Consider the following 18,748-nt stretch of genomic DNA (forward strand, 5'->3'; position numbering starts at 1 on the left):
TACAAATCAGATAAGTTTAACATTATTTTGTATTTGAAATGTTTTTTGAAGCTTTTGTTTCTAAAGAGACAATTTATTTGTATAATGAATGATTAGAATCTTCCCAAAGGATTTATTTTTTATAGAATGAAAGCTTTCGTGGATTGCAAGTAATGAAATCGTTTCATCAAGGCTCTGTGGTGATTGATTATCTTAGTTCAGGAGATTTTCTTTATTCCTTGTCTAAACAATTCATTGATTTCCTTCATTTACTTTTGTAATGTCTCAAGCATAGCTTTTCATTATTTACTAGTAGCAAGTGTTTCCTCTGTGGCATACTATTGTTTCCATACTATTAAAAACTACATATTTATGCACACATGCATACAAATCTTAGGATTTAATATGTTATTTTCATGCTCTAAAGAGTAAACATTTACAAGAATGTACATCTCAAATCACCCTTTGTCAAATAGTTCTTTACAGAGAATTCAGAATTTCAAATGTTACCTTTTATGGTTTTAAAGGCAGAACATAGAGAGAGGTATATGTTTATTATGTTTAGCAAATATTTTGCATTATGTCCAGGTTGTATTGTTTTCATGATTTCTTAAATTGGTATCCAGAGGTCAATTTGACAGAAAATGAATATTCATATTATTAAGAAAATCTAGCTATTATATATAGGTTTTTTTCCAGAAATAAAAAAATAAAATCCAGTTTGTCTATAAGAAAGAGAATTGCAACACAAGGCAGTGTTAACAGAAAGAAATGTACATATCTTACTTGATACATACATATATATAGTAGTATTGCAAATAATTAGTATATAAATCATAGATAGCTAGATACATCCTAAATTCTGAAAAGATAATATAGTTAATAAGGAAATTAGGAAAATAAATTCAGGGGTGCCTGCATGGCTCAGTCGTTAAGTGTCTGCCTTCAGCTCAGGTCCTGGGATCGAGCCCCGCATCGGGCTCCCTGCTAGGCGGGAAGCTTGCTTCTCCCTCTCCCATTCCCCCTGCTTGTGTTCCCTCTCTCACTGTGTCTCTCTCTGCCAAATAAATAAATAAATAAAATCTTTAAAAAAAAAAGAAAACAAATTCATTATCATTATAATAATATTATATATTTACTTAAAAATGCTTTTGTAATACTACACAAAGAAAAAATAGCTTAGTCCTATACTCTGCCTAAATTATCTAAAATTTCAAATTAAATATTAATTAAGAAAAAAACTGGCAGGGTAACAATTCATTTTATTACAGACCATTTATCTGGCAATATTACCAATAAGACATGCATTACCAAACTTTGGAGAAAACTTGACTAACAACAATTTTTAAAAGTCTAGAAATATAGAGGAGTGGGAAAATACATGTGCAGCACTCAGTATTAGTACAGCACTTTAATAATCATGATATTCTTAAAATATTTAAGAAAAAATAGATTACATAGTTATTTGATAAAGGGACTATTTTCTAAGCAGTAATATTTGAGACTCAAAATCATTTAAAAAAGAAAAAGAAAAAATTTCTGAAAATCTCTTTTCTGATTCAAGATGGTCACTGGTTATCAGATACTGTTTTACATCACTTTCATCAATGTAAACAGAGAAAATCTGCAAGAAGATCAGAAGTTAGGCCACAAAATATAGAGAAGAATCTTCAGTAACCTATTTGCATATGAGCCCTCTAGAGAATCTAGAAAAAATAATATGGAGAAGTTTCTACCCAATCCAAAGTTGAACCTCATAACTTTTTTCCTAGAGTCAAGTTCATGTCTAGCTTTGCAAACTGATACTTGCCCATGCTTACCTGCACAAAAGCCCCTCATTCTAGGGGCAACAGAATCTAATACAGACAGGAATTAGAATTTTGTATGTCCTCATTATTTATCTTTTTACTGTTATTTATCTTTTTAACATTATCTTTATCTTTTTACCTCATTATCATTCAGCATCTCACTTATTTATTTAGAGAATCACTTTTCCTCAAATTGTCTCTTGATATTTTGCATACCAATAGAAAGAGTAAACAATAGTAGTACTTTTTTCCTTAAAATATTCTGAAATTATTCCATATTTTTTAAATTCACTCTGTCTTCATAAAAACAAAAACAAAAACAAAAAACAACAAAATCAGACAAAACAATACAAACAACCAAATACTGATCTCCCACTTGTACTTCTTCTTCTTTACTTTTATAAGATACTTCATTTCTGACACTTCTGGTCATCAAATGTGTGTGTGTGTGTGTGTGTGTGTGTGTTTGTGTGTGTGTGTGTGTGTGTGTGTGTTTTCCCCACACCAAGCAATTCTCCAGGACACCAAATGGATGTCCTACAATTCAACTCAATTCTGACAACTATCTCCCTGGAGATAGCTTTAGATCCCACAGGTTAGGGGTCTGGTTCCACCAAACTGCTCCCACACAAAATTTCAGGCGCCAGGTGCAAGTCGACCTTGTCATCTCTGGTTTTGACCTACTGGCTATAAATCAGTGGTTCCAATGACTCCCATCCTGGGTTCTATTAATTTGCTAGTGTGGCTCACAGTTTTCAGAGAAACATTTTATTTACCAGATTACAGGTTTGTTACAAAAGGATGTAACTCAGGAACAGCCAGATGGAATAGATGCATGTGGCAAGGTAGGAACAAAGGGTAAAGAGATTCCATGTCCTCTGTGAACGCACTATCTTCCGACATATGCACATGCTTACCAACCTGGAAACACTCTGAACCCCTTCCTTTATTTAGTTATTTTTTTGCTTTTTATTACATAAGCATGATTGATTAAGTCATGTATATAAACTGATGACTCTAATGGTCAACCTAAGTGGGAAATTGAGGTGTGAGTAGATACTAGTTATCCCAAGTCTGAACATCCCTGATCCCAAACATCACAGGTCTGATAGTCTATCAACACAGAATCATTATTAGATTCTGTGGTTCTTAGATTCTTAGATTCAATGATGCTTGAGTGGTGTCTACCATGATGCAAAAGTGCATTACTAAGTGCTGGATAGTCTCAGATAGTGACAACAGTCTCAGAATAAAGCTTCCTCAATAAGAAAAAATCAATTCCTGTGTTTGATCAGAGATTGGATCCATTTTTTAGGCTAATTCTGGGTAGGATACCTTCATAAAAATGGGCAGATCAACCAGGCTCAGGTCATCTTGACTAATAAGTGAAGCCATCTTTTAAGATTCACCTTAGAATAAAGATGAACTTGTGACTTACCTTCCAATTATTACATTCACCATCAAAGTCTTTAGGGATTCTCTATCATCAGTCTCCAAGGGACATTATTAAACATCATAGAAGAGCAACTATATTGTCTTACACCTGATTTCACACTGTATATGCTTCTAAAGATTCTAATTCTCTAATTTTAAGAATGTCTCCAACGTACTCCCGACCAGTCATAATAGGTGAGTATCTCTAGCAATATTTCTAACAATCTAATCTCCATCTCAAATTATGCTTAGGGGGTTTATAAAGATATTTTTATACCTATGGCAATGACAACACATACAGTGACCTAGATATACACTCCATACAGTGTCCAAAACATAGTACTGGCAGTGAGTTCACCACTAACTCTTAGAAAAAATCCCATCTAGCTGTGTTCAGTCCCACTTCCATTAGGAGTGGGCATTTCTCTTTGTACTCTTTGAAGCCTAAAACTCATCCAAACTCCCTGCCACCCCCCCAGTATATACATTATATAGTGTGTGCTTAAACAAAGTAAGCTAGAGAGAAGAAAATATCGTTAAGTAAATTGTGAGGAAGAGAAAATACATTTACACCACTGTAATGTATTTATTGAAAGAAATCTTCATATAAGTGGACCTGTGCAGTTCAAACCTATGTTGTTCTAGGGTCAACTATACTGAGAGAGAGAGTATTCAAATAAAAATGTTTGAGTCATTGACGACATTATTAAGCCAGTGAACCAACCCTGGGGCCTCTGTTATGGGGCTTCAATTATGTAATCATTAAAAGTTCTTATTACTTGCAAATGAAAGTTAAATCAACTGAACTGTATGTTAAATGTTTCTTTATCTGACTTATGAAATAGAGACCAGATTGTATATGTCACCTTTTTTTACCACCCTGAAAAAAATCTCTGCCTGAAATTTTCCTGTCATATTTGCTGATTATTTCATTTTCCTGCAACATTAGCCTAGACAATACAAAAAAGGATGTGAAAAAATATGAATTTCAAGCCTAATCTTTGAGTTTTTGTATGGGAATTCTAATTGTGTTGCAATTCAGGGAGATTTAGATTTAATTCTCAATCTTTGACAGAATGGATGAAAAAGAGTGGATTGACACTAGAATGAGTGATGTTTTCCCTTGGGTTAGAGCAATGTTTGGGAAAAACCCTGACCTTTCAACAGCTGCTACCTTTTAAACGAGCAATTCACTGTGCATGTGCATGTGCGCGCGCGCGCGCGCGCGCGTGTGTGTGTGTGTGTGTGTGTGTGTGTGTGTGTGTGGTGGGGAGTTTGGGGTGCAGTAATGTCAGTTCTAATTCAGAAACAGTTTGCAATAAATCTAAAACACTCATTCATACGTAACATAAACATTGCCATAAGCTAAGGAAGTGGATAGTACCAAACTGAATGTTGGAATATCAGGGACAAATTCAAACGGATTCTTTGTTAGTGATGGACTACAATTGGGATGAAGGAGTTTCATGAATGTTTGAGGAGGAAAATCCAGTACAAAATGTGGTAATCAGAATGAAAGATGAAAAACTTAGGATGAGATCAAAGTTTCTGTGCTGGGCCATAAAGGAGCAGATGAGAAAGGCAGTAGATGATATTGTGAGTGGTGGGTTAGAACGGTATTCAGACACATTCTTGGAATTTTTGTTTCTAGGTGGAAGTGACCTTATGCAATTCATAAACTCAACAAGAGTGTCTGAACCCATGACTTCTAATAGAAACTTACCTACAAACTGCAGTGGATAGAAAAGAATCTGAGAGCCTCGTTCAGGGGCTTAGGAATCTTTTGTGTATAGTCTGTAACTGGGCCTTTCTCTATGTGACAACAGACAGATGTAGCATGCGTCAATTGATTTTCTAAATCAAATTCACAAGTTCTCTTGCACCATTTTTTTCTCAGAGCATTCCTTCATAAGAAGTGAAAGCATTCTTTCATTAATGTGATCACTATCTCTGCTAGGTGATTCAGTGTTCTGTTATTAAAGCATGCATTTAAAAACAGTTCAAAATCAACAGTTAAGCATTCTAAACATAGAAAACTCGGGGTAGCTATAAAAGAAAAATTGAACCTAAAAGGAAGAAATATAAATTGTCATCTAAGTGAATCCATAAATAGAGCAAAGTGTATTTATACTGTATACCTATTATTGAGGAAAAAAATATACTTGTATGATTTCTCTTCCCATTCAAACAAACTTCTATTTGAAATCTCAAAAATTCTTTTGTATTCCTAGGCTGAATGGTAAATGCTTTGTATGAGAGAATTCTTTTATTCAAAATGTATAGTATTATTTGATATTTCTGAAATTTCCCTATGCTTTTAGGCAGATACCAGACATACTACAACACTTGTGTTTTAAAATAACTGGTATTATAAGAAATAGGCACAAATTGAGTATCTAAAATACTTCACCATTATTTTTGCTATGAACAGAATCCACTTTATAAACTCAAAGCCAGTTTTTTTGGGGGGGCAATTATAATGAATACACACGAATTGTGTTCATTTTCCATTTATATTGCAAATAGTCAACACTAGAACTGCAGTATAACAACTTAATCAACAAAGCGTAATGCTCTTCATTCTCATATGTCTAGATTTTCCTAGGCCAAAATGATTTATATGCTTTATATCAAAATTAAAGGTGCAATAATGGGAAACTTTTTGATCCTGTCTTTTATTATAAGTACAAAACTAAATGTTTGAATTCCTTTAACTTACAAACAGGTCATGTTCCAAACAGCCACTTTAAAATCAGGAGGGAGGAAATAAGAATGCATTTTCTTATGAAAATAGCAGTTAAGCATCATAGCTGATTTGAGGAGACTAAAAGTGAAATTTTTGTCATGCCAGGATTTATGATCAGAAATATGTACTCTCTCAGGGGAACAAGATTTTCTCTGTCTCCCCACTCCCCTTTATCTTTCAGCAAGGTCCTCCAGCTTCCTCTAATCATCACGGTGATTGAGCAAGGTTGGAAGGTGGGCTGATGAGTAGGCTGTCACTTTCAAGTGGATGAAGGACATCGATTCTTTCAACTGATGATGCTGAATTCCCACTCAGCTCAAATGGGTCCAAGGCATTAATTGGTACAATTAATGCTCTTAGAACTCAAATTCTGCTCAAATGACACAGACAATAAATACCAATATGATAAATTAGCAGATCTTGATAGAAAAAGGTCAAGGTGATGAGGCTCAGAGATATTAGGTGAATCTTTTAAATTGAGTGGTGAGGAAAGACCATTTTCAGGAAATGACATTTAACCTTGGGCAAGGAAGACAAGAAGGACTTGACTAAGTAGATAAACTAAGTGTATCTGTGAAAAGGGTTGGTGGCTTAAGTCTAGTGACAAGCGATGAAGCACTTCCTGTATAAATTTGTAAACTCAGGATATGGGGTTTGAGTTTTAATCTAAATGTGCTGATATGCAAGTGAAGATTTTCAGGTTAAGTGATGTTGTATTTAACATTTGGAAAGAACACACTTACTGAAATTAGCCCAATAATGAAGGCCTACTCTCTTTCCCATTTTTTTCTTTGTGTTTTCTCCCTTTTATTTTTCCTTTCTTCTTTTTTGTGTTTCTCTTCCCTTTATATTTATAAGGAGGACAGATTTTAGAATTGAATTTGATAATGTCACTTAAGAACAAGCTGTATAATTGCATTCTCAAACTTAAAATATCTCCTAATGCGTGTAGTCATCCAGTCATTTAACAAATATATATTAAGTGTGTTCTCTATGGGAAGACTAACATAGATACCAGGTATAGGGCAGCAAATGTGAGAGACAGGGATCTCTGCCCTTAGAGGGCAGAGATAGACAATAAAATAAAACAAAATAAATAAAACATGTACTAAGATAGTGATGGGGTGTCTGGGTGGCTCCATTGGTTAAGCGCTTGCTTTCCACTCAGGTCATGATCCTGAGGTCCTGGTATCAGCCCAGCAACCCCCACCCCCCAACCTCCCCCCCCCTTCCTGCTCAGCAGGGAGTCTGCTTCTTCCTTTCCCTCTGCCCCTCCCCCCTGCTCCTGCACTCTCTCTCTCTCTGTCTCTCTCTTTCTCTCAAATAAATAAATAAAATCTTTTTTAAAAAGATAGTGATATATGTGAGGAAGAAAAATAAAGCAGGGAAGATAGTTGTGAAATATTAAGGGATGGGAGAAAGATTTCAATTTCATACAGCGTTGTCCAAAAGGTTACCCTCATTGAGAAGATAATGTGTAAGTATGGACTGGAAGATGAAGAAGTGGATCTTGTATAAACCTGAAACAAGAACTTTCAGGTGGATGAACATGAAAGTACACACAGCCTGAACTAGCAGCATCAGTGCTGTGCTTAAGAAGAGCAAGAAGGCAGCATACATAATCCCAGGACCAGCTCTATAGAGCTGTGAAGAGCCTTGTAAGAATTTTGCTCTTACATTGAGAAAATGAGAAACTTTTAGGAAGTTTTGATCAGAATAGTGATAGGATCTGTCCCAGTTATAACAAGATCCCTCTAGCTGCTTTGTGAAAATAAACAAGAGAAAGGCTAAGGCGAAACTAAAAAGATTAATTAGGAGATATTAAATAACAGAGGCAAGAGATGAATGTTGCTGGGCAAAGTGGAAGCTTAGAAGAAAAAAGTAGCAGATTCTAGATGTGTTTGCAGTAAGTTCCTATAGAACTGTAGAAGAATTGGATGTTGGATGTGAGAAAAAGAAAAAAAAAAAAACAGTGATGATTCTAATTCTTGGCCTAAGCAATAGGAAGGAAAGGAAAGGGTTAGCTTTAACAAAGAGGAAGAATATAAGAGAAGCAAAGTTTTATTTATTCAGAGTAAGAACTAGAGGTAGACCTAAGGCCTTATTTTTAAACCTTTAAGTTTAAAATGCCTATTAGAATCCAAGTGGAGATGAAATTTAGGCAGTTAAATGAATGACCAAAGAGAAGTCTACAAGGATGGTATTTGGAGTCAATTTTGCCCTTGCTTCCCTTGCCTTTGGCAATGTTTCTTGGAAGAAGTTGCGGCTGAGGTTGAAGAGGTTGCTGCCTGTGTTCTCCTTTAGGATTTTGATGGACTCCTGTCTCACATTTAGGTCTTTCAACCACTTTGAGTCTATTTTTGTGTGTGGTGTAAGGAAATGGTCCATGATAGAGGTTGAGGTCAATAAGAAAGCAAATGTAGAGTAAAAAAAAATCAGGAATAGATCCTTGGGACACTCAAAAATTTCAAGGTCCAGAGATAAATTGTTGGTTTTCAAAGGCAATAGACAATGAGTTCAATCCAAAGCAAACAGTATGAATGTGCTTTACAGTTAAAGCAAGAAACACATAACCAACTGTGTTATTTGCTATGAGACTGATTTAGACTAATAATTGAAAGCTGGGTTTTGTGGCACTGGCAAGGACACTGTGAGGGAGTATCAAAATTAAAAAGAATGCTTAGAGATGACTCAACAGAAATGAGATGAGAGCAAATGAAAACATTGACTGTAGGCATCTTTTTTGAGGTATTTGGCTTTATCTAAAACAAAAGAGGAGAATCTGTGAAAGAGTTTAAGAGAGAGCTTTTGTGATTTTAGTTTTTAGTGGAAAATAGAAATATTCTTATGATTGGAAACAATCTATGAGATAAAGAATCACAGGGAATGCAGGAACAGAAGAGGAGAGGAGCTAAAATAATATCCATATAAAATAATAGGGTGGAAGCTGTTGTATGCAAGAGCACAGCAAACTGTCATTACAGTAACAGAAGGGACTAAATGCTTGAAGCTAGAGGCAACTTGTGGAAATTCTCTTTTGATCAAATCCATTTTTTTCTCAGTTAAATATGAAGCAAGGCCATTCACCTGAGAGTGAGCATGGCAAAGAGAATTGCAAACATCGTGGAGATGTAAAATCATTATCTAAGAGAGTGGGAGGGTCACTGATTCAGGGAAATGGAGAATGACTCCTGGGAGACAACTTAAAGATAGAGATCATTAATTTTAAAATCTGCTTTGCTCTAGCCATTTTCAGGTACAGAAGTGAAGCTTTGATACTTTCATGTTCTACTTTATTTACTTCTCCACTAATCAAATTGTTGTTATACTTTCTTTGTTCTATCTGTATTCTCTCTTATCTTATACAACATATACTTAATATTTTGTTTTAACAACACTTGTTTCTTAAACCTCAAACGTGCTACATCCCATTGACGCAACACTGTTACAGCATATAATGTAGTTAATCACATTTAGAGAATGATGAAGCTCACCTGAAGAATGTGCTCATAAGATCACCCAAGGTCAATGGAATAAATTCATATTTTAGGATTAATGACTTCTTTGTTGCAAGAAAATTGCTAGATGAACATATGGTTAACGTATACAGATAAATGGCGGGTGTATGTTTAGTAAATTCTAATAAGACATATTTTCAAAATATTATACAATGGTTATTACGTTGTCTAGCACAGGGGCAGGAATCAGTGTTACCAAATAGTAGTAGCAGTAGCAGTGTTATTACTCTAGTTATTAATAATATGTTTATTCCCCAAACTATTTACTTAGGATTTCTACAATTATACCAAATTGCTCTACATTTTATCATCATCAACTCTTCCAGTTTTGTTATTTTCATTACCTACTTGTTAGTCCACTTTCAGTATGCTAGTTTTGGACTGCAGCTACAATACAGCCCCCTAATTATCACTGCCATCTCTCATTACAGCTTCGTCAATTATGCTAACACCGATTAACCAGAATTATATTACTAAAATTGTGAATCTAAACAAAACGTAACTTACTGAATGTTCTTGGGTGGCTGCCGGTCACCTCCCAAATATCCTATGAGACCCTGTGTGTCTTTTTGCTATGCCTTCAAAATAATTTCACTGGCATCCCATACCCAGGGATGTCAAATCGTACAAAATGATCAGAAAATGATGTTTTTTGCTCTCCTTCGAGGCCCGACTAACTCTAACTCATCTTTTCAGGTTAGGGTCAGGTATTACCTCTATAAGGCAAACTTCCTTAATCACAGGCAGTTAATACTCTCTTAAAATCATAAAATAACTCATTCTTATTTTTATTTAACACTTAAATGGTTCTGAGTTCTTCCAGAAAAAAACTCATGTGGTGTTTATTTCTAATTCTCTGCACTTGAAACAATACTGGCAGTATTAGAAAGGTACAATAAACAATTGTTAAGTGAGTGACTTAATTAATGAATTAATTAAAAGGCAATGTCATCTTCTTTTGAATATTAAAATAAGCAAGAACAGAAACAATGAAAGGAAACACTACTCAAAAAGTAATACTAACTACAATTATTTTTCAAAAAGTCCCAAAGTATTTCAAATCAAATCTATAAATAATTATGTTCAACTTTTGGAAAACCCTTTAATTTTATTAATTGGGAAACTTTCTGTTTAAGAAGCAGAAACAATAGAGCAACACATTTTCATAGACGTTTTAATTAGGGTATTACAGACAATTAGCAAGTTGAAAAAGTAGCTGACATAGCTAATGACATTAGTAGCATCTAATTCAACATGTGAATAAGGTAAATAGTCCCCAAAGTATAAATATGATGGATCGTGAAATGGCCTGATTAGGCTAAGGAAATACTGTAATTTTGACCTACTACTGAACTTTCAGAGCTAGTCAACAGATCATTAATTATCAGTTTAAATACTTCCAAAATTATGCAGAGTTAATTGTTATTTTAATAAGCGTTTTCAGACTAACAGGTCATTGCACCCATTTTGGATGATTAGTTTAAGGACATAACACCTTTGAGAATAATAACATAGTGATTTTATAAATAAATAAATGTAACTATCTTTCAAAAATTTGATGAGAAATAAGTTTTTATGATATTTTTTCTTAGATGTTGTATTAATTTTATAGACAAGGGGTAAGGTTATACTACTATCCTGTGTTTTTGCAGAATCAGTTAGTCTTCTAACAATATTGTCTATGACAATGTTAGTGTGGCCCAGCCTCCTGCTCTTTTGACCAGAGCACCATTTTTAGAAATTCCTCCAAAAGAATCTCAGAAAGAAAATATTGTCTCTTTTTTCTCTTTTACATGATGTTACCAAAGTGCTTGTGATTCAATCAGCTGTGCTTAAAAACATAAGTGATGCATTCTACAATAAACACCTACTTTCAAGACTTCTGTCATTCCAGAAATACTATACAGGATCTTAGGTGAAATCTTTCTCCTGTCTTTACATTTCCATTAGCACCTTCTATTTAATGCCTCAAGAAGAAATAGACTTCACTGAGTATAATCCATCTTTCTTCTTTCCTGTCTCATTTCCTCAAGACTGAAAGTATAATTTAGCTGACTTTAAATATTCATATATGTCTGTTGTTTTATAATTTCTGCTTTTAATTCATTGAGACAATCTCTTTTAGTACATTTGAGAAAATGGAGATGTATAATTAATATTAATTAGCTATTGCTAATTCTTTAAAATTCATTTTTATGTTATAATTCTTTTCTCACTTTGCACACAAAAAAGTTATGTATAGGTCCTGTATGAGTTGTCTAGGGCTGTTGTAATAAAGTACTACAAACTGAGTAGCTAAAAAAACCCAGAAAGTTTTTTTCTTGGGTTACCTGGGTGGTTCAGTTGGTTAATCCTCTGCTTCCGGCTCAAGTCATAATCCTGAGGTCCTGGGATCAGACCCTGTGTCAGACTCTCTGCTCAGGAGGGAGCCTACTTCTCCCTCTTCCTCTGCCTGTCCCTCTGCCTATTTGTGCTCTCTCTCTCTGTCAAATAAATAAAATCTTTAAAAAAAAGAAATTTATTTTCTCACAGTTCTGAGGTTAGAAGTCCAAAAAGGTGTCAATGGGGCTACAGTCTATCTGAAAACTGTAGGGGAGAATGCTTTCCTGCTTCTTTTTTCTTTGTTTTAAGATTTTATTTATTTATTTGAGAGCACAAGAGAGAGTAAGAGAGAGAGCACAAGTGAGGGGGCAGAGGAGAGGTAGAGGAGGGAGCCCAACACAGGACTGGATACCAGGATCCAAAGGCAGTCACTTAACTGCCTGAGCCACCCACACACCCTGCCTTCCCTGCTTCCATGAAGCTTTTGGTGGTAGTCATCAATCCTTGGCATACCTTGGCTCACAGCCTCAGTGCTTACATCTCCATGCCCATCATCACTTGATGTTCTCCCCTGGTGTCTCTGTGTCTTAATATGCCATTTTCCTCTTTGGAGGATACCAGTCATATTGGATTAAGACCCATGCTGACCCACTCCAACCTCATCATAACTAAGTGTTATCTGAATGGTCTTATCTCCCAACAGAATCACCTTCTGACATCCTAGAGGTTAGGACTTGAACATAACTATTTGGGGAACACACTGAACTCAACCATGCAGGTCCTTTGTGGTTATTACACCTTGTTTTATTGTGGTCTGCGTTTTGATGAAGAATTGCGTGAACAGAATGTTTTTGGAGAGTAATAGAAAACAGAATTTAGAAACTTCAATTCAGATTTTTTGTTTGTGTTTTACTTTTAGCCTTTATTTTAATCTTGAGCACATTTTAGACAAAACTACATAGTTTAAGTGCCATGGGTGGGCCCGTCTTCCCTTCGTTTTCAACAACATTCAAAATGATATTATGGACAACAGCAAGCCCACTCAGTCGCCAGTGTTTTATGTTGACACTTCCTCCTGCTTCATCCAGCTTCTCATCCAACAGTTTTCCTTAGGTAGGAAGGTAGGTGAAAATAATAAAATAACAGCTTAATCTCCCAGCCACTCCAACTTGCTGAATATTGTCTCTTCAAGAGCATTCTTGGTTTCATCCATGGTTTTATTTCCCCTGATATCATTGCTCTAGTCAAAAGATCATGTGAAAAGAGTTTTCAGTATTATAAAAATGTATATTTAGGAAAATCTCTGTTCTTGGGTTTTTAAAAACCAGATGCCAATTTTCATCAATTATCTTCACTTTATTCTACATTTCAAAATATTTGTCAATTATGTTTCAAAGTTTGTTGGTAACGATAATGTCACTGAAGATGAATGTTGTTTTATATCTTTATTTCTTTGGAAAAAATTTCGGGGGGATAAAAGTCACACTGAGTTAATTCAAATGCTATTAATGGTAATATGGAATTAATAGTAAAGACATGTGAGTCATATAATATTTCTCAAAACATATATATAGACTAGGTGCATATTACTGAAGCATAAGTATACTACAGTCAATCATAAAAACAACAAACATAGTGAGCATATTTGCTTAAGAAAAAGTAAGTACTAAACTCCTTCTTAAATTTTACAGTAATCACTCTTACTATAAATAAAATGGCATGTGTATTCACAGAAGATATCCACTGCTAGATCTCAGCATTGTTTAAAATAGCAAGAAATTTTAGTCAGGTTAAATGTCCATCAATAGGAAATTTTAGTACATAAATATAATTTAAAAAACACTATGCAATAATAAAGTTTGTATTTTATGAGAATATTTAATGACATGGGAAATTTGTAATTATATAGTAAGTATAAAAAGCAACTGAAAAATGGAGTGCCTGGGTAGCTCAGTCGGTTAAGTGTCCAACTCTTGATTTCTGTTCAGGTCATGATCTCAGAGTCATGATCTCAGTCAGTGTTGTCAGATCAAGCCCCACATTGGGCTCCATGCTGGGTGTGGAGCTTGCTTAAGATTCTCTCTCTCCTTCCTCTGACCCTCCTCCCCCACTCTCTAAAAGAAAAAAAATGAAAAATACTATATATATTTCCTAAATTTAATATTTATAAACCTGAATAAATATGTTATATGAACATATTACATATAACAAAATATAAAAATATTAATAAATTAATAATATGGGTGTTCTCTCTGTTCAATTTTTTAGTAGACTTTATTTTTTAGAGCAGTTTTAAGTTCACAGCAAGATTGGGTGGAAGGTACAGAGATTGTTCTTATACCCACTGGCCCTATGCATGCCCAGTGTTCCCCATTATCAACATCCCCCACCAGAAAGGCACATTTATTACAATTGAGGAACTAATATTGACACATTATTATCACCCAGCATCAATGCTTTTTCTTTTAATATAAAAAATGCTGTTAGCTGCCTTTTTTCCAATCTAGGGAATATATGTGGGCTGCCTGCTATATAAATTAAGTAAGCTAGTTTATGCTCTGATAACTAGTTAAACCTCATTCTCAGTTGCTTAACACAGAAAAGTTTATTTCTTTCTCACGCCATAGATTTCATCCCAGTTGATAAGTGGAATTGCATTCTATTCCCTATTGTCACTCAAAAACACAGGATATTGTAGAATTCTCTAACATTTCAAATCACAGTCTGTGGTCACTGTTACAGAAAACAGAGCTCTGTAGGAATCATCCCTTTGTTCAATTTTTATCATACAGGCATATCAGGTTTTAGTGCATTTCTCTATATTGTACTTCCCAGATATTGTGTTTTTTTACAAACTGAAGGTTGTGGTAACCCAACATCAAGTAAGTCTTACTGGTGTGGTGTCATTTTTCTGATAGCATTTTCTCACTTCTTGTCTCTGTATCATATTTGGGTAATTCTCACAATATTTCAAACTTTTCATTATTATTATATTTGTCATGGTGATCTGTGATCAGTGAGCTTCAATGTTACTATTATAATTGTTTCGGGGTGCCCCAAATCATGCCCATGTGAGACAGCAAACTTAATAAATGGTATGTGTGTTTTGACTGCTCCACTGTCCAGCTTTTCCTGTCTCTCTCCTTCTTCTTCTCCCTACTACCTGAGACAGCACAATATTCAAATTAAGCCAGTTAATAGCCCTACACTGACCTCTAAGTGCTCAAGTGAAAAGAAAGTTGTATGTCTTTCAATGACTAAGCTTAGTGAGGAAGGCATATTGGAAACCAAGACAGGGTGAGAAATAGGCCTCTTTCACCAAACAGCCAAGTGGTGAGTGCAAAGTTAAAGTTCTTGAAGGAAATTAAAAGTGTTACTCCAGTGAACACACAAATGATAAGAAAGTGAAACAGCCTCATTGCCTATATGGAGGCTGGATAGATCAAACCAGCCACAACATTCCCTTAAACAAATGCCTCATCCAGAGGAAGGCCCTAACGCTTCAATGCCATGAAGGCTGAGACAGATAAGGAAGCCACAGAAGAAAAGTTTAAAGCTAGCAGAGGTTGGTTCGTGAGATTTAAAGAACCATACTATCTCCAGAATATAAAAGTATAAGATGAAGCAGCAAGTGCTGATGTAAAAACTGCAGCAAGTTCTCCAGAAGATCTAGTGAAAATCATTAATGCAGGTGGCCACACTAAACAATAGATGTTTAATTTAGACAAAACAGACTTCTATTGGGAGAAGATTTCATCTAGGACTTTCATAGCTAGAGAAGAGAAGTTAATGCTGGGCTTCAAAGCTTCAAAGGACAGGCTGACTCTTTTGGTAGGCGCTACTGCAGCTGGTGACTTTAAGTTGAAGCCAATGTTCATTGACCATTCTGAACATCCTAGAGCCCTGGAGAATTATGCTAGATCGACTCTGCCTGTGCTCCATCAGTGGAACAACAAAACTTGGATGACAGCACATCTGTTTACAACATTGATTCCTGAATATTTTAAGTCCATTGTTGAGACCTACTTCTCAGAATAAAAGATTCCTTCCAAAATATGACCACTCATTTACAATGCACCTGGTCACCCAAGAGCTCTGATGGAGATGTAAATTAATGAGATTAATGTTGTTTTCAGGCCTGCTAACACAGCACCCATTCTGCAGCCCATGGATCAAGGAATCACTTCAACTTTAAGTTTTCTTATTTAAAAAATACATGTTGTAAAGGTATCACTACCACAGAGAGTGATTCTTACGATGGCACTGGGTAAAGTAAATTGAAAACCTGGAGAGGATTCACCATTATAGATGCCACTGAAAACATTTGTGATTCATGGGAAGAGGTCAAAATATCAACCTGAAGAGGCATTTGGAAGAAGGTGATTCCAGCCCTCCTGGATGACTTTGAGGGGTTCAATATCTCAGTGGAGGAAGTAACTGCAGATGTGGTGGAAATAAGAAGAGAACTAGAATTTGAAATGGAGCCCAAAGATGTGATTGATTGCTGCAATCTCATGATAACACTTTAATGAATGAGGGGTTTCTTCTTACGGATTGTGGGGATTCATAGTGCCTGGCTAGAGAAGATTTAATAAACACATGCCTCCCTGGATGACACTAGTTGAAAAACGAAGAAGAAGTGCCCAGAAAACTGGATCCCCTTTAAGGTTTCCGGGCTGAAAACAACCAGATCCTCATTGAGGCTCAATGCACTCATCCAGGGAGTAAATGCTTGACTTCAGAGAAACATCTATCTTTGGAGCTCACGTACTCCATGCACTCCCTGTCTGCACATCTGCTGTCACGAGCACAGCTTGTTCTGTTCACACGATACTCCCTATGCAACTGTCTTGATTATTACAGCTTCACATTCCTTTCACATTCCCTCTTCTTTTTCTTATTCCATTGTTGTATGGATAATGTTCACAATAAAGGTGGAGGCAGAGTCTGTCCCGGGACCTTTCACCAGTAGAGCATCTGGTCCCCAGGTCTGTCCTTTCTCCTATGGAGGTGTCGGGAGTAATCTTTTCATTCACTGTCTAAGGGTTTGCTGGCGAAACCCATCAATGGATGAGCACAGGAAGGGGTCTCTTGCAATGGAATCTACTCCTGGTGAAGATGCTGTGAAGACGGTTAAAATGACAATGAAAAATTTAGATTCTTACATACACTTAGTTAATAAAGCAGCAGCAAGGTCTGAAAGGATTGACTCTGATTTTGAAAGTTCTACTACCAAATAACATCACATAGTACAGAGAAATTGTGAAAAATAGTCAATCAATGTAATAAACCTCACTGTTGTCTTATTTTAAGAAATTGCCACAGCCAACCTGACCTTCAGCAAGCACCACCCTGATCAATCAGCAGCCATCCACATCGAGGCTTCCACCAGCAAAAAGTTGATGACTCACTAAAAGTGCAGTTGATAGCATTTTTCAGCAATTAAAAAAAAATTCAATCAAAGTACGTGCATTGCTTTGTGAAGGCATTATGCTCTTGTACACCTAATAGACTAGAGTGCAGTGTAATAACTTTTGTATGCACTACAAAAGCCAAAAAACAATTTGACTAACTTTATTGTAATATTTGTTTCATTGCAGTGGCCTGGAACCAAACCCACAATATATCTGAAGTATGCCAGATTAATCACATGAAAGGCTATGCCCAGGAAGAGGGATGTAGTGAATACCTAGTATTGTCTCTGTGATATATAGAATATTAAAAATCATACTGGTGATACATTTAAGGGACAGATAATATTTTAGGAGTAATAATCCAAAGCATGAGATTCCTTTGTGATAGCTGACATTATGAGGCAGGCTATATATTTTTATATGACATTAAGGAATGATCAAATACTAGTGAATCATATCACCACTGAATTTAAAATTATATAAGCAATTGCTTTTTCTACTTGAGGTATAATTGACACATAACATTATATTAGTTTCAGGTATACAGTGTAATGATTTGACATTTGTATATATTGCAAAATGATCACCACAATAAAGCTAGTTACCACTGTTACCACAGACAGTTACAAAATTCTTTTTTCTTGTGATTAGAACTCTTAAGATCTGATTAGCAACTTTCAAACCACAGTACAGGATTTTTTACTATAGTCACCACGTTATATATTACATACTCACTTTATTGCAGTATTTGTTTTATTGCAGTGGTCTGGAACCAAACCCACAACATCTCTGAGGTATGCCTGTATCCCGTTTGCCAGATCAATCACGTAGAATGATAGAAAATGACTTATTCTCTGAGTTATTTATTTTATAACTGGAAATTTGTACATCTTGACCCCTTTCACCCAGCTCACCAACCTGCCTTTGGGAACTATTAATCTGTTCTATTTATGATCTTATTTTTTGTTTGTTTTTAGATTCCATATATAAATGAGGTCATATGGTATTTATCTTTCTCTGACTTACTAAAAGCAATTGCTTTTAATTGCATCCTTTTCTGTTTAACCTAGTTGCTTCTTACATGAACAACATTATTTAGCTGCCTATGATTCAGTAGCAACAGGAATTCACCTAAGCTTTGCTAGATGGCTTTTAGTTTATGTCTCATGAACATGTGTTTGCTCTCTCACTTTCTCCCTTCCTCTATGTCTGTCTCTTTCTCTCATGTTGCCATGTACCTATATATTTAAGACTAAAACGTGAGACACCAAAATAATAATAGTGAACTCAGGATAGTAAGATAGCCAAAAAAAATGAGTCTGGATGCTTTTCTGTGTTTTGCAAATAAAACACAAATTAATTATATTATGTGTAACTTAGAGAAAAATCACTAAAATGAATTCAGATGTGCCTGTTTAATTTCTATCATATTACAACCATATAAGGTTTTCAGAAAATCAATAACAACTTGTAAGCAATAGTGAAAGCAGAAGGGGAAGGTAGACAAGCATTATGTGTGTTAATCTA

This window comes from Zalophus californianus, chromosome 2 (genome assembly GCF_009762305.2).
Source record: "Zalophus californianus isolate mZalCal1 chromosome 2, mZalCal1.pri.v2, whole genome shotgun sequence".
NCBI lineage: Eukaryota > Metazoa > Chordata > Mammalia > Carnivora > Otariidae > Zalophus > Zalophus californianus.